Raw genomic sequence first — 22,669 nt, 5'->3', positions numbered from 1 at the left:
CGAGGGTCACAGCTAAGCCAGGACTACGACGGATGTTTTTCATTTATCAGTGTGAACTGATTCAGCATCAATAAGTAACATGCAGGAGTAAATCCAATAAAACAATAAAAATAGCATTGCATTTATATAGATGTTGTACTTTAATCTAAAGGATCTTGACAAGTAGTGTACCGTACACACTTTGTTGAGCATGTGTATATGGATAGTCAAACAGGTAGACGCAGTCCTAACAGGTGCAGCCTCAGAGGAAACAAAAGACAAATAGTGTCTTAGCACCATCTGGCACAGACAGAAGTGCTTTAGGATTTACATACTGTCAAAGAGGGCGAATAACAACTTTTAAGGTGTTCTAGATTACAAATCTGATCTGTTATTTTTTTCATAAACGTGTTTGGCTCAGAAACTAATTTTCCTTATATGACTCATGCTTTTACTTCACAGCAAATGTAATTTTCAATGCCAGAAAAATAGAGTGGGAGAAAAGAAATGCTACTGTATGTAATACACAATATTCTAATGTATATCGCAGGACTTCTGACTGCTCCACTGCTAGACACTTGAAGCCCAACGCAACTATGCTTGAGCTTCTTCCTCTATATATAAATTGCTAAGATCTGCCTGCCGTGTGTCAGGGCATAAAGGGGGGAAGTGGAACCGCAGCAAAAGCCCCAGTCTGAGACCCGCCGTTGCATCCTGTGCAAGAGTATCACTGTGTGCACGTACTGGTGTTCACCAGAGTAGTATATAGCCTCTACTTTTGCGCGTGCATGTGACCTTTGACCTCAGTCACATGCCAGAGGGCGTGCAAGAGGGAACTTTTGGGGGGTAGGAGGGGTGGGGGGGTGGGCATGTGACCGCCGCCATTTTGACCGGAAAAATGCGTCATTGAACTTTTGGGGGGTAGGAGGGGTGTGGGGTGGGCATGTGACCGCCGCCATTTTGAAGTCATGCCCCGGAAATGCGTCATTTTACGAATGGATACGTAAACCATTTTTGACGATGATGTGCTTGGTTTTGATTGGAAATTTGCCATATCAGTGGGTGTTTTATGCGATGGGCGTTAGTTTTGACCGGAAACACGGGACTGTAGGAGGGGTTTCATCATATATATAGATGTGTTATTCACCTCCACCACCAACGCACTCATTTTGGCCTCATCCGCTGTTGCTGCTGCTGTTGCTGCTGTTGCTGGTTCCGCTACTATTGCTGTGCACACGGATTCTTTGCAAAATGCAGGCTGCATATTGCATGGAGCAGGCCGCAGAGACTGACATAGGTATGTCTACAGAAAATAGCCCATGCTATACAGATGTAGATGCTTCCCAGAGCCGGAAAAAGCGTGAGGGATGTCTTTCTAGAGAGCCGGCTGTAGAGCTAGAGCTGGAGGGTGTTTATGGGTACGTGTATAATGTTAAATACTATGATGGCACGGTCACTATGATTTCTAGAATCAAGGCCCAAGACAAGCTAGGAGGGGGTGTTGGTGAAACAGTTGATGATGAGGCTGCTGTGGGGGGTCGACATGGGTGTATGTCTGTAAAAGATTGGCAGCAGTTTCGATCAATTGTCTGCATAGATCTTGAACAATCAGGTTTTCTAGAATCTCTATACTCTGTTCAGTGGTATAGTACAACAGGGCCTAAAATACACCATCTCATGGCAGATCGGTACAACAGACGCCCTGACGATTTCATTTTTTTAAACGTTTGTGAAGACAGAGAGTATGTGGTAGCTCAAAGAGGCCGCCGAGGATGGAGAGAGCATCCGTACCCTCTTACCATTGAAGAGTTTAATATATGGTTCCCCCTCGTGTTCTTTGTTCAGTGGTGTGACTGGCCCGCTCTGCAAAAAGTGTTTAGTCAGATTGACAAATCTATCCAGAGAGACAGCGTCAGTAAGGCTTACGGGGCTGTTAGAAAACGTCTTGTTTACGACAATACACCGAGCGGTGTGCAACCTGGTATATCTACTACCATGTGTAGACCGAAAATAATTCACCCCTCAATCATCTAAAAGAATGACAGGTGGGTTATGCTAATGTTGTGTGTATATATATATATATATATATGTATATATATATTTCTGTCACTGATGTTAATTCATGCAGAATCATAAAAAAAGAAAAACATTTTTTGTTTAGTCTCTGAAATCTCAGGGACCCAGGGGGGATGGACCCCGCCCCCTTCTCCTTCACCTCCAGCTCTGATGGTTCACACCCCGCCTCAGACTCCGCCTCCCGGACCGACGGCCACACAAGAAAAAGAAGAAGAAAAGAAGCTCTGTGAACCTCACGAGGTGTTTAAGGATACTGCACGGTTCCTAGAATACCTTAGAATCGGGGTGCTACATCTGTTGAACAAGGTCTGGGTTAAATATAATATAGAGATCTGCTACGGCTGTCAAACAAATAATCCCAGTCAGAAAAACCATCCGTGTTTATATCCATGTGACTGGTTCTACGAACTACACTTTGATCCGCTGATGAAAAGGCTCTGGAATGACAACTTCATATCCGCCATCCTCCTGTTTATGGATATGAATGACCTTCAGGTCGATGCAGACCGCATCCAGGGGGGTGCGGAAGTACTTCTTGACGAGCTGAAATCTGGAGGCAATGCGGCTGAAAGTATCCAGAAAATGTATGATACACTGATCGGGGAAGATGAACTCAAAATGAACCAACTGAAAAAGCTTGGCAGGTTGTGGGGAGAAGTATCAAACCCGTATGAAGCATGGGAGGTACCCGATGATGATGATGATGATGATGATGATGATGATGATGCGACAGACATTGATGCGTAAAAACAATCTAACATGCTAAAAACAAAAACAAAATGAAATCGAAAATGAATGAAGTTCTTGAGTGTTTTTATAACTGAAAATGTATTTTTGCTTTTGCAGTGGGGCGAAATACTACTATACTATCAATCTGCTTGTCACATGTTGTACAAGAGAAATAAAATATGTTGTAACGAATGAACTGTCGGGCATTTATACTTTGGTATTATCATGGAAGGGACTCTACAGAAGATTTATCTAGACCCAGCCCATCCGGGAGGGTTAGGCAGTGTGTCTAAACTTCGCAATGCGGTTGGAGAATGTACCGGGGTGACGCCGTCACTATCTAGTGTTAACGAATACCTACTAGCGCAAGACGTGTACACATTACACGCCAAGGCAGCCGTACATTTCCCGAGGAATAGGGTTTTGGTCCGCGGCATTGACAAACAGTTTCAGGCTGATCTAGTTGATATGGGTGAATATGCTGAGGAAAATGATACTGTGCGGTATTTACTGACGTGTATCGATGTATTTTCCAAATATGCGTGGGTTAGATGTCTTTCTAACAAATCGGGCCTCACAGTCACAAAAGCCTTTAAAGACATTCTGAGTGACGGACGCATACCTGTGAAACTTCAAACAGATGAAGGTACAGAGTTTTATAACAAACACTTTCAGCGGTTAATGTCACAGTATAAAATTACGCATTTTTCAACATCGAACGAGACCAAGGCCAGCGTGGTGGAGCGCTTTAACAGGACTTTTAAAACCCGCATGTGGAGATATTTAACATCCGTTAATTCACGAAGATATGTGGATGTAGTACAGGAGCTTGTCGAGGCCTATAATAACTCACACCACAGGTCCATAAAGATGCAGCCATCAGCAGTCAATAAAGACAATGAGAAGACGGTCTTCATCCAACTGTACAAGTTGTACCCTCAGAAGCCAGTATGCTTTAAATTGAACAAGGGCGACACCGTGAGAATATCAAAACTCCGCGGGGGATTTAGGAAGGGTTATAAACAAACATTCACCGATGAGCATTTTACAATATCAAGGTGTATAGCCCGAGATCCTCCGGTTTATAAACTAACTGATTGTGCAGGGGAATTGTTGAAAGGTACGTTTTACGAACCGGAGTTACAAAAAGTAATTATAGGTAAAAACAAGATGTTTAAAATAGAAAAAATTATGGATAGAAAAATCTCCAGAGGCAAGAAGCAGGTCTTTGTGAAATGGTTGGGATGGCCCGAGAAGTTTAACTCCTGGGTCTCAGAAAAAGACATAACGGATGCTTGATAAAAGACACATGCATGCATCTTGAGAGTTCACTCTTAAACCGGCCACCATAGGACACGGCACGATGACCCAGAATGGTTTTTATGTTACACTACCTAGTAACGCGTCTGCTCAGGTTTATCCTAAAAATCAGATATGGAACTACAGGACAAAATTAGCCAAGGCCATTGTTCTGAGCGAACCACATGAGGTGGGGTTGGTAGAATTCCAGTATCCGAGAGTGTGGTACAGTTTTCCGAAAACAGATGCGGTTGTAAAAGTGTACAATGGTAAAAATAGGGTTAAATCGGCCTTTACTATGGACATTGGGGTTTATGAGTCTATACAGGCTATTGTTAAAGCGTTTAATGCTCGAATCAGCACTAACACGCAGCTGGAGGGGGTATCTATGCATTATAGTAGTGTTAAAAACCGCGTATACTTTCTGGGGTCAACAGAGGATTCAACTATAACCTTTGTAGGACGGCTCGCGACAATATTGGGGTTTAAAGATGGGGAGGCTTTTCCCCTACCGACTACTGACAGATCCCACATCACCCCCTATCCCGCCGATATACATGCAGGTTGTTACACATTTTACATATATAGCGATATTGTCGACTATCAATTAGTGGGGGACAGCCATGTACCTCTTCTAAGATGTATAAATGTGGCTGCCGAACAACGACGCATACCCACTCTGACTTACGACAGGCCGCAATACACATCTCTCTCCAAAAACGTTATTGATGATATTGAGATATCCATAAAAAACGATCAGAACGGATACATACCCTTTTTATACGGAAAGGTCATAGCGAAGCTACATTTCAGACCTATAAAACAGCGTTTCTGAAAAGAAGAAAACAAGTGGAAGATGAGGAATAGCCACTACACACACGACGACGGCCGATATATGGCATATTATATGAACCAAGCCGGCGGAGAACTACCGGGATTTATAGGATCTCAGACACAATATGGCAATGGTTTGGGGGGTATATTTCGGGGGCTGCTCAGGATGGCCCTTCCTCTTTTAAAACGGGGGTTCAGCCTGGCTAAACCACATTTGAAAACAGCCGCTACTAACATCATCGGAGACGTTGTATCAAATATAGCCAAAGGACCGTTCTCTGGGGCTCAACAACAACCAGAGCAGCAGCAGGGTCACGGCATGCTAATACACACCCGCAGGGCTTTGAAAAGACCCCCCACAGGCAGGGGCGGTGCGGGGCCAGGGACCAAAAAATGTAAAAGGGATGGTAGGAACAAGGCGGGAGTCAAAAAGAAATCTGGCACAGCCCGAAGAGGTTCTCAGATAAAACGCGCCCGGATTTTGGCTAAAGACATATTTTAGAGGTAGAAACTATGGCGCTCATCCATAATCAGTCGGCGGAGTGTGTAAAGTCTGAACTGGATCTCTTTACTGTTCCTTATACACAAACGTCCATAGAGAAATATTCCTTCATCGAGATCCCGCCAGTCTCATCCATTACAGACAGAGGCCCTTTGGAGTTTCATATTTCGGCCAGCGGTGAAGATTACCTGGATCTGAACGATACCTTTCTGTATATGCGTGTAAAGATAACTAATGCGGATGGGTCCAATTTAGCAGCCGATGCTGATGTCGGCTTCATAAATTACCCTGGATGTACCTTATTCTCCCAGGTTGATATCATGCTAGGGGACAGGCTCATTTCACAATCTTCAAACACCTACCCATACCGAGGCATAATCGAATGTTTGCTTAATTACGGGAAAGACACCCTGGAGACGCAGTTTAGTACAGCTCTGTTTAGTAAAGACACCGCGCAGCATATGGACGAGACGTCTATTAAAGGGGACAACGAGGGGCTGGCCGCGCGAGGAGGACACACCGTTGAAAGCCGTATAGTGGAGTTAATTGTACCAATACATGCCGATTTGTTTTTTCAAGAGAAGCTGTTGCTTAACGGCGTTGATATTTCCTTGAAATTTATACGGTCAAAAGACGAATTCTCTCTGATGGCGGCTGCAGCGGCTCAATACAAGGTCAAGATAGTCGCCGCTAGTGTATTTGTAAAAAAGGTCTCCGTAGCTCCGACGGTCCGACTGGCGCACAGCAGGGCTCTTCAACACACAAACGCCAAGTATGCCATCGACAGAGTAGCGCTGAAAACATTCTCCATTCCGGCGGGGACCCGAGTCTGCAACCAGGAGAATCTATTCATGGGCCAGATCCCTAAGTTTATTGTTTTAGGGTTTGTTGACAACGAAGGATACACGGGTAGTTATACACGGAATCCCTTTAATTTCCAACACTATGACACCGAGTTTTTAAGCATTTACGCTGATGGCCACGCATATCCAGCGAGACCGCTACAGCCACTCTTCCAGAGCGGCCAGTACGTGAGAGAATATTACCACCTGATTCAAACAACAGGTCGACATTTAAAAGACAGATCGCTGGCTGTAACACGGAGTGACTTTGGTCACGGTTACTCGCTGTTCTGTTTTAATCTGGAGCCTGACGACGGGCAGTCGGGGAACGTGTCACTAATCAAGACGGGGAATGTGCGCCTGGAGGTCCGCTTCAGAACGGCCCTTCCTCGTACCATAAATATCATATGTTATTCTGTTTTTGACTCCGTTATCGAGATATCAAACCAACGACAAGTCTTGGTGGATAACTTTTAAACACCATGAACACCATAGAGTTGACGAGTATTGTTCGAAAACGGGTTGTTAGGGGGGTCGATTTTATGGGCGTGTTAGCGTGTGACCAGCTGCCTATGAAGGCTTTGCGCAAGTATCCGGTGATGACTATTGTAAATACGCACCCGTCCAGCAGCCCCGGAGAGCATTGGTTGGCGATTTATATCACAAAATACAAGCATGGCTTTTTCTTTGACAGTTTTGGAAACCCTCCTGATTATGAACAGTTTCCAAAAGAAATAGTTAATTTTCTCAATTATAACTGTACGACTATGTCTTATTCTAGGAAACAGGTTCAAAATAATTTTACTACAACCTGTGGCCAACATTGTGTGTTTTTTCTATGTTATATACAAAAAGGCTGGTCTTATTCACGAGTTTTAACTTTGTACGGACCTAATCTAGTCAATAATGATGCGATGGTCTGTCGTTTTGTTAACAAAATCCAACCCTCAGGGTGTTGTGAGGATGCTTTTACGTGTGTACAATGTGTGATCTAATGATAAACTATCCTGTGACGTTTTATGAATAAAATATATAAAGACAACTTTCAGCAGTGAACACCAATTTTATTTTCCATCCACAAAGAACAGACTAACAGATAATACAAAAGCATTACAAACACTTGTGTAAAGTTAAAAACAAAATAATAATAATACAAAATAAAATAAAAATAATATGCATCCAGTACAAGCTTAAAAATAAAAAAGACATGTGTCACACAGTAATAGCCAAACAAATCTTAAAAATCTTCCCACGAATCATCACTCCTAAAAAATTTGGTCTTTAGGGATTTAGGTGTCTTAAAGGGGGTGCTGTCTATAGATCGGCTGGTCCTAGTTTTTGTTTTGAATGACCCCGAAACATTAAAACCCCCGTCATAAACTGCATCACCACCCTTATATTCAGCAATAGACCTCCTAACCTGCGTGTTGGGGATAGCGGATAGGGGAATATTTAAATCAGCTAGCGTTTTTAAAAATATCTTCCAACCGATAGGTCTAGATTCGTCTAAAACATTATACGAGGACGTGACACTTTTCACCAGATCATACAGATGGGTGCCTTTGATCGTTTGATTGTTGACAACGATCTCCCCTCGGTCTGTCCAGGATATGTCGTTTTTTGCGTGGTTCAAAGCATCCAAAATATATTCGGCATGTTTTTTACTTTTTTTAGGTATGTGCCTGATCACATTGCCTAAAATCACATCTTTTCCTGGTACGTCATCTGCTGAAACGACAGGATTTGAGCCCGTGTCACTTTCACCGGAGGGTAGTGGTAAAGGCAACGCCCCCTTCTCACGCTCTCCCTGTCTCACCACAGCCAAGTATCTTTGTAAAATAACGGAATATTTTTTGGCTTTTTCGTACATGTCTGTATCAGGTTGATTCAACACGTCAATCATAGCTCTATCAAGCTCATTTTGCACCGCCTGTCTTATAGACTCTCGTTGATCCTGCTGCTTATAATGAGGCTGCTGCTTTACTAGGCCAAGCTGATGCTGGGGGACCAGAAACATTTTTTGGGTGTGCTCCATTTTTAGCCCCTCCTATTGACAAGACTAATTATAAATGGAATAGCAGCCCCTAATAACGGTAATAAAAAGCCCCCCGACTGGTTGAGGGTCTTTTTCTTCTTGGTCCGTTTAACTTTTTTATCCGCCACCAGCCGGATAATCTTCTTCTTCTTCTTTAAGAGGGCGAATTGTTTGTCGGTCAAAGGAATGTTACCTCTCAATACATTGAGTGCGATCTCACACAGAGAGTCGATAAAATCCGTGCTGGCGTTATTAACAATGACACGTCGCACACGAGGCGTAGATTTATATATCAACTCCAACAATGACAAATTCCTCTGCATGCGTGATGACATTTTAGCGTTATTAACGCCTGTTTGTTTTTTTGGGGATATACACAACCTGTTGGTCCGATAGCAAAGCCGTTCTGAGTCTTAAATGTTCGGGGGTCAACGCTTTATAATCTATGAGAAGATAGCCATATGATTGTTGGGTCGCATCGTTAAAGGCCTCTAAAAAATATTTAGTATTACCCGGAAACATCTGTCTGGCCAGTAGTGTGATTTGATATTTATCCCTAGGGTTTTTAAACAGAATGAGATAGTTGGTGTTTAAACTAATAGTGCGACTAGATTTACCCTGAATAAATAAATTTTGTACTAAATATATACAGCTGAGATTTCTATGATGTACATATTTGGTAAAAACATTTTGAACTTCTATATTATTCCCGGCATCATTCATTAAATCGTCTATAATGAGTAGATTGTTTTTGGCAGGAGGTAGTAAAACATCATCGCACAGAGACTCTGGTAAGCCCTCTACAAAGTTAATGTCTCTGGTTTTAAGCAGTTGATCATATAAAGGCTGCCAGCATGAATAAATGTAGACGACATTGTCAATACGATGTGAAATAACCCTCTCAGCATTTGCAATAATATCCTTGACAAAAAAAGTCTTTCCACAGTTTGAAGGCCCACTCACTACCAAACTAAAGGGGTGTTGTAGTCGTGCATCAAATCCCTGATCGCTGTTAGTATCCATAAGGAAGGGTCGTATAGTCAGACAACACCCTCCGCTTATTGTACACCACTCTGACTTGCTTAAAAACTGTCTCGTTTTTAAGATGGAACTTCTTTTTATCACGCCTGATAGTTTCAGACACTGTGGTCAAAGTGTGTGTGTTGTGATTGGTTACATAAGCCTGTACGAGGCCAATCAGTGACTGGGGGGTGACGACGGAGGCGTTTCTAGCGTTTAATGTGACGCCTTTACATTTGACAGCTGTTTTACCCTGTACCGTGTTATAGGCATAGCATTTGGGTCCTCCTGATACAAACTCTGTGATGTAGTCTTCACTAGGCAGCCCGCATATGTCTCCGCTGTTTAACTCATCAGTCAGGTCACCAAGATATGCCCCCAGGGGCGGCACCCAGTCGCTCCCTCTCGATGTAAAGACAATGCTGTCTGTGTCACAGTACAAGACCCTCTCCTGCAGTTTGTCTAACAAGTCGTAGAGCATCAATCTGGCATGGGCAGTTGTCAGGGCTCCTATAAAGACGTTTACGTCTTTTATACGGGAACCGCGGGCGTCTGCATGTCGCCACTGTACCAAAGCCACGTCATCTGAGATAAAACAGAATTGTCGCACATCAAAGTGGTCACTAAACATCAATTGTGTGAACCGAGCCGGATCTGTGATCAGCTCGCATGCAGGCATATTATTGCGCATACTAAAACGGCCCCACAAAGAGTTTAGGAGGAGTTTGTTGCAGCTTCTCATGGCTTTGTTGACCCTGATTTTGTCAGGGTTTAATTGAATGCCTTCCTTTTCAAAATAGTCTTTGACATATTTCTCCTTGTCGTCGGGGGTTTTAACATGGCCAGGGTAGCCTGACGCTTCCTGTTTACACTTCATGAATGTCTTCACATACCCGCTGAACAATGTGTCTGTTTTGTTGGGGAAATGCCAAACTTCATCAATGGACACAAGCCTGTATCCCTTTTCCACAGCCTTCAGCAGTTCAATTGACACCCAGACCCCCGCCAGCAGTCTGTCTCTGTCTCCGTGAGTGCACTCGCCACTCTGATTCAAATCCTCAGCACATTTGCCACACAATGGGAACATGAGTTTGTCATGACATCTGTAAGGTAGGACCGGGTGAAACAGCCCTCTGGGCGGTAGCACTGTGCACTTTATGAGTCCAAAATACTTGTCAATAGACTCAAAATCCTTCAGGATAACCTGAGGATGTCCAACTGGATACTGCTTTTTAGCCTGAACCGTCGGATAAAGACTGGTGAAGTCGTAGTACCTGATTTTTTCATCAGCACCGATCTTGTGGTACCGCTTCATAGCGTTTGTACGTCCCCCAAAGAGGGCCTTTCTAGGCTCTAGACGCTCACGCTTTTTGTAAGTAACCATAAAAGCCTGTACAGCCCCGCTCGTCCGTTTTAACGACGACCACTCACACTCCCACATCACTACAACTCGCAGCCCGTGTTGTTTTTGTAGAGAATATATTTTGTCCATGAACACCCTGTATTGTCTACCGTAGGTGATTTTTGTAACAGGGTTCATGTCGCTCTGGACGTGGCATTTGACACATCCGTGGAAAAAACATCCCGCAAATTCATAGCAAGTGTTTGTTACAGAGTTATAGCCATCCACATAGAACGGCTCAAAAATCTGTTCACCGTGATTGAGAGCATGTTTAATCTCAATATTCTCTGTGAGGGCCACATATTCAAGCCATTGCATCGATACATCAGAATACGTCTTATTCTGAGCAGTGTATGCCCCCTCAAACGTTAGAGCAACTGTGTCCTTTGGGAGAAACAGGGTTTTGAACACCCCCATGCAGCTCGATGCTAGGGTGGTAAATGAGAAGGGGTCAAGTTCCGTGCACTCTATGAATGTCTCACGATAGATGCTGCAGGCTTTTCGCAACACTTCTACATCGTTAACACAGTAGCGTCCGATTTCTTTTTGGAAGTCAAATGTTCCTCCTGAAACGGTATTATACCATTCCATGAATCTCGCTTTATCGCTATCACTCATATCGTCAAAGCCGTAGTAGGACGGATCAGGATATTTACCGACATAATACTCATGCTCCCGGGTGTTGAACTTGTGGGGAAAATAGCCTTTCTCGACATCACTGAACCCTAGGGCAGCGGGGGTTTTTGACAATCGCATGGGAAGGAAACTGAATGAGTCAATCCATCTCTGCCGGTATGACCTGTCATACATCAGTATCACCCGACTCCCTCTCATGGTGACTTGCGGAGTGATCTTTTGTTTGACAAAATATTCCAACAGAATATAGTTGTCAAAGCCGGATGCGTTGTGGGCGATAAACGTGTAGCCTTTGTATCTAGGTCTTCTGTAATACTTCACAAAGGTGTCCACACAATTCAAAGTACTGAAACAAAACTTTTTTCCCTCTAAATCCATAGCACATACATAATTTGCCTCGTGTTTTCCGTTATGAAACCTTGTCTCAAAGTCAAATACTATGTAGGTTGTTTGCGGCTCTTTCTTTTCAAGAGGCTGAATAAAACACTCATGTTTATCATTGCTCTCCAACTGTTGCTCACCACAGTGGACGCAGACTTTTGGCGCGCATTTGTGCGCTTTTTGTCCTGCTTTGTATGTTTTTCCACATGCCTCACAGTATTTCATAGCATCACAGGGGATGAGGGCATGGACGCTTTCTGGCCGCCTGTGCTGATCAAAACAATATTTCGACTTACATATGCGTTTACAATCACCGCATTTCTGTGTTTTACCCAGCTGTGTACGACACTCTAATGTAAAACACACATTACACAGCTGTTCACAGCTGTGGTATAATCGATGTTCATAGGCTTGGTAGCAATACTGACATACTTGTTTTGCCCCAAAAAAGCCTTGCTGGTTTTCAATCAGGTGATAATGGTCATTGTGTAGATATAACCAGACTGTCCGGGGATGAGGCGCATCGTGGGTTTGGAAACACTGAAGTCGTTTACGACCTGCTGCTGCATGGTGGAAGATTATGATTTTCACACCCAGATGTCTTTCGAAAGCATCTACATCGGAGAATGAGACCTTGTGCATTGGTCCAAAACCCAACGATCTATGTAGTTGAGTTGCAAATCTCACTTTATCTTGCAGGGACATGTCTGGATGATTAAAATGTGCTAAACAGAGCGAAAAGCACAGGTTATTATCAGTATTGTCAGGGGTGTGCAGAAACCGACCCTTCTTTGATAATATCACATCATATGGGACATTTGCTAATTTTAGATAACCCCCACCGTTTCTGTTTTTAGCTACGGTGATCACTAATTCCAATTCATCATCCGTTATAGTCTCATCATTGCTCTGTATCACTTGTGCAATTTGCTCCATAAACAAGTCAGAGTTGTACGACTCGTTTACGCGTAGAACAGCTTGTATGTCACTAGCCAATGAAGGTCCCCGTAACAAAACGTTCAGCACACTACCAGCCGGAGAGGCCTCTACAGCTCTATCAATTACACCCGCCACTATTTCTCTGACCATGTAGGGGATTTGCTCGAGGTCAGTAAGATCCACGTTTCTGAAATCAACCCCTTGTCTAAGCTCAAATGCATTGAATGAAGGCATCTCTCTCATGGTGACTGTCCTTCCCTCTATGCCTGAGGAGGTCTCACCCCCCCTCATTATCTCCCCTCCTCCTGTTAGTGTATCATCATGCCCCCCTTCTGTTCGGGCCTGCTCCCATGACCCTCCCTCATGACCCTCAGCGGAACCCCCAACACCCTGTTCATGCTCCACATCTCCATTTGCCCCCATCTGATTCAGCCGGTCGTCACATATTTCTGCCAACACACACCCCCCAGCCCCTGCATCATTGTCTGTGTACACAAGTGGGCCGTCTGCATGATCCAACACGTGGCTATTTGCGCCTGTGGTATTAAACCCTGGGTCTAGGACACTGACCAAGTCTGCATAGCCGCTATCTAGATACGATGAATGTTGTTCCGTATAATGAATTCTGTCAACATCATGAAAAGCTTCGGCAGGGTATGCAGCAGCAGCAGCAGCAGCAGCAGCAGCATCAACGCGCGATCTCTCCACCAGTGCACGTAGGCTTTTAAGCTGTTTCTCTGTATTCTGTAACAGGACCCTATACCCATCATCATTATTATTATGGTTATCCCCTGATCGATGTATATCACCCGTGCCCCTCTTCAAAAATTTTCTGGGGGGAGGCATACTACACGTCTGTATTGTTTATTTAGACACCACCCCTTATAGACACCATGCCTAGTAGATCACCTTGGATAAAATTTATTTGTAAGTAGAGCTATGATAGCTTCACTGGATGCATTCTGAGCTATCAGGTATTGTTTTATGGAACAGCCGTTGGCGTCCTGTGTTTGTCTAGCCTCCTCTTGTTTCTTACATAGATCGGTTACTATCTCTTTTAATGCGGTGTTGGAACGCCGCAGTTCACTGATTTCATTTATCAACTCTACATATAAGGGGTTAGCTGTGTCCCTCGGGTGCACAATCACCACCGTGGGTTCTGTGGGTATACCTGCTCTGTTTTGTTGAAATGGGGTTACACACTCTGCCGATGTTGCTCCTATTGTAGTACTCTCTTCTTCATAGTCACAGACCGCCTGCAGCATTTCCTCGTCAGTCAAACATTCTGGATAGTACCATGTGTCCTTTGTTGGTGTAGACCGGTCAATCTGCACCCTGCTGTACAAGCATACATGGTCAAAACATGTTATAAAACAAATGTCTATATATATATATATATATATGGATGATGTCACATACCTTGTAGAAGGTCTCTCAGACTGGACACCCGTATGTACTTTTTTTTTTTTTTTCACTGGGGGAGCATAGAATTATAAAATCATTTGAATGATTCGTCAAATAATAAATATATAGAAAGCTTATATCATACTGTCATTTTCCCTACCTGTGCCAGCTCCCTGGTTGGGGCACGTAGTCGTTGTTGGTAGACAACTGAGTGCAGCAATCTCCTTTTCCAGTTTTTCAAGACTCCCATGTATAGGATGCGCGCTGTCATCTATTTCTAAAAGGTATAAATACCTATTAAAAAAATATATATAAATATATAAAAACAAATATGAATCACTCGACATAGTACAATCTTTAAAGCTTTTTATTTTTATTTTTTAATTTATACCAATGTATGTGTGTATATATATATATATATATATATATATATATGGAAATGGCTTAAATGTGAGGATGCACCAGTCTGCCAGGGTGTCAAGAAGTGAACCGTGGCTGTATCTATATAGTAAGGATCCTGTTTTTCACACACCAGGGTCTCAGTGGGGGTGGGGGTTCATATGTTGATTAAAACTAAACAAACTGCTCACTGTTTACCACATAAGGACTCTGTTTTTCTCCATCCCTGTGGGGCTCTCAAGCTATTTAGGGTTTAGCACCGTTTGGGTGCTGAGTGACATTATGCGACCCTAAGTCGACACGCTTGTTCCTCGTTAAAAACTGTATGTTTTCCTGAGGGTTTTTCCTCTGTTAGGTTACAATGTGTGTCCTGTTGGCTAAGAAGAAGATAGCCCCCTAATTCATGCATTAAGCTGTTATTTTTGAATCTGAACAGAAGCACCAGTGTCTCACTGGTTTGTGGTGGGACCTCTCATACCATTGAAGAGAAGCAGAAGAAGACGTTTGGGGGTTGGCCCCCGGCTTGTGTACTGTGTCACATAATGCTACACTAAGTCGGCATATGTGCTCCTCGTTAAACCTTAAGATGTATGTTTTGCTGAGGGCTTTCCTCTGTTAGGTTACAAATTGTGTTCTATTGGCTAAGAAGATAGCCCCCTAGTTCATGCATTAAGCTGATATTGGTGAATCTGAACAGAAGAACCAATGTCTCACTGGTTTGTGGCGGGGCCTCTCATACCTTTGAATAGAAGAAGAAGAAGACGCCACTGGGACCACACTGGGATAGGCCTCTGCTGTTTCACTAAGAATCCTGGAGCGTGAACCATTCCAAAAGGAAAGTTCGATCGAGGCGCCAAATAACACATCTATATATATGATGAAACCCCTCCTACAGTCCCGTGTTTCCGGTCAAAACTAACGCCCATCGCATAAAACACCCCCTGATATGGCAAATTTCCAATCAAAACCAAGCACATCATCGTCAAAAATGGTTTACGTATCCATTCGTAAAATGACGCATTTCCGGGGCATGACTTCAAAATGGCGGCGGTCACATGCCCACCCCACACCCCTCCTACCCCCCAAAAGTTCAATGACGCATTTTTCCGGTCAAAATGGCGGCGGTCACATGCCCACCCCCCCACCCCTCCTACCCCCCAAAAGTTCCCTCTTGCACGCCCTCTGGCATGTGACTGAGGTCAAAGGTCACATGCACGCGCAAAAGTAGAGGCTATATACTACTCACCAGTATGCGTTACCGGGCCGAGCTGAAATGACAATTAAGAAGCCAATTTTTTCCGTGCTATTCAGTCAGCACTAGGAGTTGGTTGTGCACATTGCAGAAAATCCGTACAAGCGTGGTGCCAATGCTTGCCCTAAAGGTTAAACCACAGCATGTCCGGGGCATCGCGAAGGCACGGCAGACCAAACAGAAAGCTCTCAGCGTCGGCGAGGCATGAGAGAAAGTAAAAGAACAAAACAGACAAACAGAAAAAAAACACCCATCTACAACATAACAGGAAGCTATGCTGAGAGAAAAACAGCAGGTTTCCCTAAGCTGTACGCCAGCCTCTGGAGAAACCACAACATTGTCATTAACAGTTACTCTCCTCATAAACACACCAGCATCAGCTGGAGGTATAATTGCCCCTGCTTCTCCTGTAATCTTATACCTTACCTGCTGTTACTGTCAGACACCTTCTCCACCGAGAGACACAGAGACAGAGAGAGAGAGAGACTTAGGGGGAAGGAGGAGGGGTTGTGTGTATATGTGCGTGTCTAGTGAAGTCGGAGGCAGGGTAGGTGTTGCTTGTGTACTGTCAGATAATCGGTAAGTAAAAAGGGGGTAGAGAGAACGGAGACGGAGGGAACGCATGCCAGAAAATCAAATGAGTGTATGTTGCTCACAGAAATCCCAGGAGCAAGGCTCATGGGCTCCGATGGAGGGAAATTGTGCTCTTTTCGTTGAGTGATTAGAAGACGAGTGGCAGAACATGACCTACTTAGTAAAACTTTTTTGTACAGGTTTCAGAAAAGGTACTCCGGCTGAGGTAGAATTACATTTAAAGAGACGGGTGGGAGGTTTAACCCTAAAAGATTCATAGAAACATTAAAGATAGCGGGAATAATTGCCAGGGGGTGTCTGTGAATGTAGAAGAAAGTCTCTTCATCTCATGACCTCTCAACCCCCAACAAGGGCTTGCAGTCCTCCTCTATGCTCTGGCTTTGCAGCCAAAAAGCACAGACGGATGCGTTTGATCCTACAGATAAGCAAGGTTAAAATGCAAAACCAAATATGAATTAAACATCATCTGACAAAGGCTACAGGGACCCTTAAAAAGATGTGGCAGCAAGAGAGAGAATGTTGAGAGGCGTGAAAAAGGAGAAGAAAAAAAAAGAATGAGAAACCTGCTTCCTCAAAATCTGTGACTGAAAAAGGCGGCGTGTTGTTTCGTATCCTGCCCTCTTACAATCCAACACTAGAACTCCACAGAGGCCTCGCAAAAGGAACACTTTAGCTTTGCTCTAGAAATGGGCCCGCCTCTGGCTCTTCTTAATTTCAGGCGTTGGGGAGCTCTTGTGGGTTTGCGGGAGACCCGCGGGCCTTTTGTCTCATCAGTAGCTGGTTTTCTGCCGAGCGCCTGAAGCGTCCCGTCGACGTGCGCCTTTTGTTCCACCACTCCAATCGAGACTCGGTCACAGGTCGCGGATTACAGGCAACGCAGCCGTCACAGGTACACGCTGCAGTTTGTTTCGCTTACAACAACCGTTCAACGCGCTCAGGAGAGGAGCGGCCACCGACTCTCCATGTCAGAGTAAACGGAATGTGTTATGAAGGAGAACGACTGAAAAAAACACCCCGACGAGTCTTGCTATATGAAAACTCTTGCAATATATGTATTTTTTTCGCATTAGGTTCTGCCCAAACTCAAATGACTTCCTCTATATTCCTTGGGGGACATTGGGAATGGTGCAATACCCACTTCTTTAAATTACATAGACTAATATTACACTTGTGGCGGTGAATTAATACATTGCAGAAAGATAAATCTCTATGAGTTATTATGTTCCCTCCAGTGTATAATCAAGTCGAATGAGAAGGGGGAGCGAGTAAGACAGAGGGAGATTGGAGAGAGAAGGAGAAAGAAAGAGACACGGCTGGGCTGGAATCGAGACACAGCTGAATGGACAAGCTTACATAGCTTCGAATGAGGAGAGTTAAACAGTCAGCCACCAAAGTCAGAGGGTGTTGTGCTTAGCAGAAGGAAGACGATTGAAATGTGAATAAGTTCAATGTGCGGAGCGCCGTGAAATTTGAAACATATGGAACAGCCGAAACAGAACTAGCAGACGTCCTTCCCCACACTCTCTTCCTTTTGGAAGCATCAATTCCCCATACGGGCGCTTTATGAGAATATCACACCTCTGTGGAAGTCTCATCCCACAGTCCACAGGAGGCTTTCTGTCCCTCCTGCCTGCTTGTGGTGGGCTGCCATCATGTTCGTTCCCCGTTCGCGGATAGATGTTTGTAATTGGAGCTCTAATTTATGATCGGGCCTTGGTGCGGGATAATGATATGGAGCATTGTAATTTGCTGATGCAAATTGTACGTTATAATGGGAAGCCATAAAAGCCCCGGCAACATCTCGGAGACTTGCCAAACACCCTGAGCGTTCATTACAGCCCTCATTAAAACATCCACGTCGGCATTGGGAGCTCTTACAAATGGAAGGAGCGTGTAATTGCTGCTTGATTGTGGTGTATGTAACATATGATAAAGGGCACTTTATCTGTCTGCAGTGTCCGTGAAACTTAATGGGGAGACAGCCTGCAGTAAACAAATCCTCATAGAATTGTTTGATTGTTACATTATAGGACTATTTGTTTAAAGTGGGGCAAATGTGAGTTAGGGGAGAACGTATCCAGGACAAACTACGCAAGAGGGATGATAATCAAGGCTAGTGTTCGGGGGATAAGACTAATGCTTTTACTCATGCAAGCGCGTGTTTCATTTGGACCAACTCCAACATGGGTGATGGCATAGAGCATCGTCTGGGAATACATTAACTGGATTTTATATGAGAAAAAATTAGCATTGTTCTTTTTCATTACCAGCTATTAAAGTTATCACCATAAATTGACTTTAAGTGTGGTGGAACAGGATTAAAAAAGGTTAGAATGAGCCATCGAAGTCACCTCTGGTGAATATTTTTTTGTACTAGTGCCAATTTGGCCCTCGGAAGTATAGCTCCTAGCAATTTCCAATCGTTGATCTCAATTCGGTCCTAACAAACGGGCTATGTGGAATACGATGAAGCTCAACGGCACAGCTTTTAAAGAGCCTTAAGAGCAAAGCCAAGTGGCAAAAGCAATTAAGGGTTCATTTGGAACAACTGAACTATGCTTGGGCTGTTTTTTTTTCTGAAGGCCCGGTCAACACTAATTCACTGTGTCGCCTTTTTATTCAAATGACCTCTCCCAGAGTCCCCTTTGTGCTAGTGCCATTCTAATGCATCTCCATTAGAACAAAACCTGAGCCGCTTTGCTGAAATTGAAGTTTCCCTCCTCAACTCTGAATGATAGCAGGCCTCCGCCATCAGAGCTGTGTGTGCTCAGCCACTGGAAAAGGATTTTCAACCGTGCCATTCAGCCGGGGCCCCAGAAGCCCGAAGCCTTTATCTGCAGAACTGTTGATTGATGTGTTGTGGGCCCTGCTGTGGTTAACAGCAATTTTTATCTGTTGCTAGCGGCAACGGCCCTGATCCCCGGCGCGCAGTGAGCTGCAGTGTCCGGGATCTGAAGACGGACCGCACACGGGGATAAACAAATAGGTTTTTGAAGGCGGACAGCCCTCATAGAGAGGCCCCTGACAGGCAGAGCCCCACCCAGAGGCCAGGACAATGTCAGGGCCCCAACCCACTCCTGCTGGCTTCTCCGTTTCTTTCACTAATTTTCACCATGTGCAGAGCCGGTGGTGTAGAGACACCTGCGCACCACCAAAAAGCAAGCAGAGCGAGAGAGTGAGAGAGAGATAGAGAGGCAGACAGAGCGACATACAAAGGGAATTAAAAAGACGCTGTAAAGACATTTCATAAACTGTGTGGTTAGCAGCAATGGCGCTGTATGCTGATAATGGTGCAGTGACCAAAACGACCTCACTGAAAAAAATCCAAGATAACATTTACACTCAATTTCCTTTCAATTGCTGTGTTTAGCATTTAATCCAGAGAATCTGGGTCGTTTTGTTTAATAAAGCGTGAAGCTTTAATGGCTTCTATTATAATTAAGTGACATAATCCATGTATTCGATAAAGATCTTGTTAAAGCCTCGTCACTCAGACAGGGAAGCGTGTTTGCCACAATGTGGAGGTCGTGAATGCCAAATCAATTAAAACGAGGATATTTAAAAATGCACAAATGACTCTGACACTGCTCTGTTTAGAGTACAGACTCATTTAGCGTTAAATATGATTATGACAACCCGAGCAGGGGAAATTAAGAATGGGTGTGTCTGAGAGCTCCGAGCACTCTGCCTCAACCCAAACACTGCGGCTAAGGTTTTACTCCCTGACATCTCAGAGATAAACCCTCCCCAAACAGACGAGTCAGATTATACCGTCAGACAAAGCTCTGTGCTTTTATCGTGCGTGAAAACATGAGCCACAGCTCGGCCTTGGGTGGTTTTAAAAGATGGGGGCTGGGAGACTGAAGCTCAATCTCTTCATCAAAAGGAAAGGGATGTGTGTCGCCTTTTTTGCTTAGCTAAAACGTCTCCTCCCCTACACAGTACATCCAGCCCATGGGTAGCGACAGGACGGGCAGATAGCGGCGGTGAGATCCTTTGACATTTTCCCCGTCTCTTGCAGCCTCTATCTCCCAGGTGCAGAGAGGGATGTTGGGTTCTTTATCAAGGAGCCCCTGAGAGAGGATGATAAATCGCCAGAGCCCGGGCCAATCTCTAGTGGAACAACAAACAGGTAGCGGCGCAGGAAGCAAGGCACAGATATTGTCTCCAAAACATAGCCGGGGATATAATGAAGCTTGCACAAAGCAGACAGGGGAGAGTCGCCCTGATAAACAATTCCATATCCAGTCTTCCGCAGAGAGCGAGATAGCGAGTCTCAATCCTGCCGCTACATATCGCTGCTGGACTCAATGGTCCCTCACCCCTGAAACGAGATGGAGGTTGGGGGGTTGGGAGATGGAGGTGGGTGATGTCATCACCCTCGATAAAAACATCCTGTTTGTATGAATGAGTAAATTAAGGAGGTTAGTCTTAGCCAAGTAAATTAATAATAATAATAATAATAATAATAAATATATATATATATATATATATATATATATATATATATATATATATATATTGCAGGAATACTGTGTAAACGGCCACTATGTTTTTTGCAGAAATTGCAGAAAAAAAACATCCATTTAAGTTTCCTCAAACATGAAGACATTGAAATCATCAGCTGTGAGCGGTTTAATTTGAACACATAATGGCACCAGCCTGCAGAATTGTGTCAACTACATTATAGTGTCTGTGAGACACTAGATACAAACTGAAACCTCGATCAATACTTGGACATTTGGATTCAATTACCGACTTCATTCCTAGCTAAAAAGTCCAACGGACTGCCGTGTTAATGCACTATGTGTGCATAAGTACTTTAACATAGTATACGTGTCTTTTCTTTGTTTAAAACACCCTAGTGACCTCAAATTGCTTTTTTTCCTGTTTTTCCTTTACATTCTTGCCTAGCAGGCAACATAAGAAGGGTGACATATGGGCGCGCACAAGAGGCGGTGCCCCCCCAATAGAAGCAACAAAAACCTGTCAACACAGATTGCCTTTTCTTTACCTTCTAGTGCCTCGTGACAGCCGACCGTCACGTCTACCAGTGAGAGTTTGCGGCGAGGCGGAGGAGTTGACGGCGATCAGTGTCAGGGGCCAACCAGGAGATAGCCCTTTCCATGCTCTGGGTGGCCGGGGGCGCTGCCCACGCCTGTGTCCCTGACTCGTTGACCCTCACACAGCCTCCCCACCCAACTAACAGCACCCCACCCACGCCTCTCTCCTCCTCCAGCCATAACGCTCCATGCAGACACTTGCCGCCTCCTCCTCCTCCTCCTCCTCCTCCTCCTCCTCCTCCTCGCCTATACCAACAGCCTCTGCGTGGCAGATCCCTCGAGGCCCCTGACCCTGCAACCCATTCAAACCCTCCCCCCCTCTTCGAAAACCATCATACTGTAAAGCCCGAAGCACTTACAGATAAGGCGACCCCAGAAATCAAGCGGGGCCTGCAGCACAGCAGATTGCGAGTCAGAGCTCAGCACCCAGGAGGTACCCAGAGGGCAAAGAATGCTGCAGATTGCACCATCGCAGAGCCAGAGAACGGAGCCAGACAACGTGAAAACTTCCTGCCCTTGTAACTGGACTTTCCTTTTCTTGCACAATGCCAAATGCCAATGACCTTACACCCCCACCGCCAAGCCACCCCCTCCATTTCTGCCCACTCACTGCTCCCATCTTTCTCCGAGATAACGTTCCCTGCCGACTTAAACTGACAGCTAGAGCCAAAGGGCTCTGTGAGCTTTTTTGGAAAGTCCTATTTGTTTTCATCCATCTGTGAGTATGCAGCCGCTGGGGAAAGGAAATGTGACATGTTCTATTAAAACAAAATAAAAAATAAATAAAACAAAAGATTCCGCAGAGATCAAGGTCTTTAGAAGTTAAGCTTTGTTCAGCGCTTTAACTGCAGTCCTTTGAGGCAGATTAACGATGACAAACCATTTATAGTTGTTTTGTTTGTCGGGATGATTGCTTCCAAGCTGCAATAACAACTGCCATATGCCACTCAGCTAAAAGTAGCACGCTTTAAAGAATGCTCCTCTTATTAGTTCCCCTTTAAGCAAAGGACATAAAGGACGACTGCTGTCTCTATTACTCTGAGACTCAGCGCATCGTTGAAACAATGGGTGGGGGTGAGCACAAATGAACCAATCCAAAAGGCACTGGGGCAACAAATGCTTTCAGGGATAAAAATAGTCGTATTCTGATTTATGGACTTCTATGTTTGAAAGGATCGGGTTGACGTTTTCCGAAGTATTCCTCTTGGGCCTATTTACCTTGAACAACACTTGGTCTACTGCAGAAAAAACATCTCACTGACTTCAGTGTCAGTCAGTCGTTT

General features: G+C 44.4%; 1 protein-coding gene and 1 long non-coding RNA gene across 36 annotated transcripts in view; one reads left to right on the top strand and one right to left on the bottom strand.

The window, feature by feature from the left end:
* fbrsl1 (fibrosin-like 1) overlaps nucleotides 1-22,669 on the bottom strand; it is a 269,377-nt gene that overhangs the window by 119,943 nt on the left and 126,765 nt on the right. The window contains exon 1 of one of the 35 annotated variants that reach the window (XM_078087541.1): nucleotides 16,156-16,176. The exons of the other annotated variants lie outside the window; for them this stretch is intronic. The gene's annotated coding sequence lies outside the window, so the exon portion shown is untranslated. Of the gene's footprint in view, nucleotides 1-16,155; nucleotides 16,177-22,669 lie in introns of those variants that run through there. 35 annotated transcript variants of the gene reach the window in all.
* Nucleotides 1,147-2,976, top strand: LOC144386400 (uncharacterized). Its single transcript, XR_013452111.1, has 2 exons — nucleotides 1,147-1,276; nucleotides 2,141-2,976. It is a non-coding gene; the product is annotated as an uncharacterized LOC144386400 (long non-coding RNA).

The sequence above is a fragment of the Gasterosteus aculeatus genome, chromosome 13, assembly GCF_964276395.1.
Source record: "Gasterosteus aculeatus chromosome 13, fGasAcu3.hap1.1, whole genome shotgun sequence".
Classification (NCBI taxonomy): Eukaryota; Metazoa; Chordata; class Actinopteri; order Perciformes; family Gasterosteidae; genus Gasterosteus; species Gasterosteus aculeatus.
Note: the sequence above shows the minus strand (reverse complement) of the source record. Positions and strands in the feature narration are given on the sequence as shown.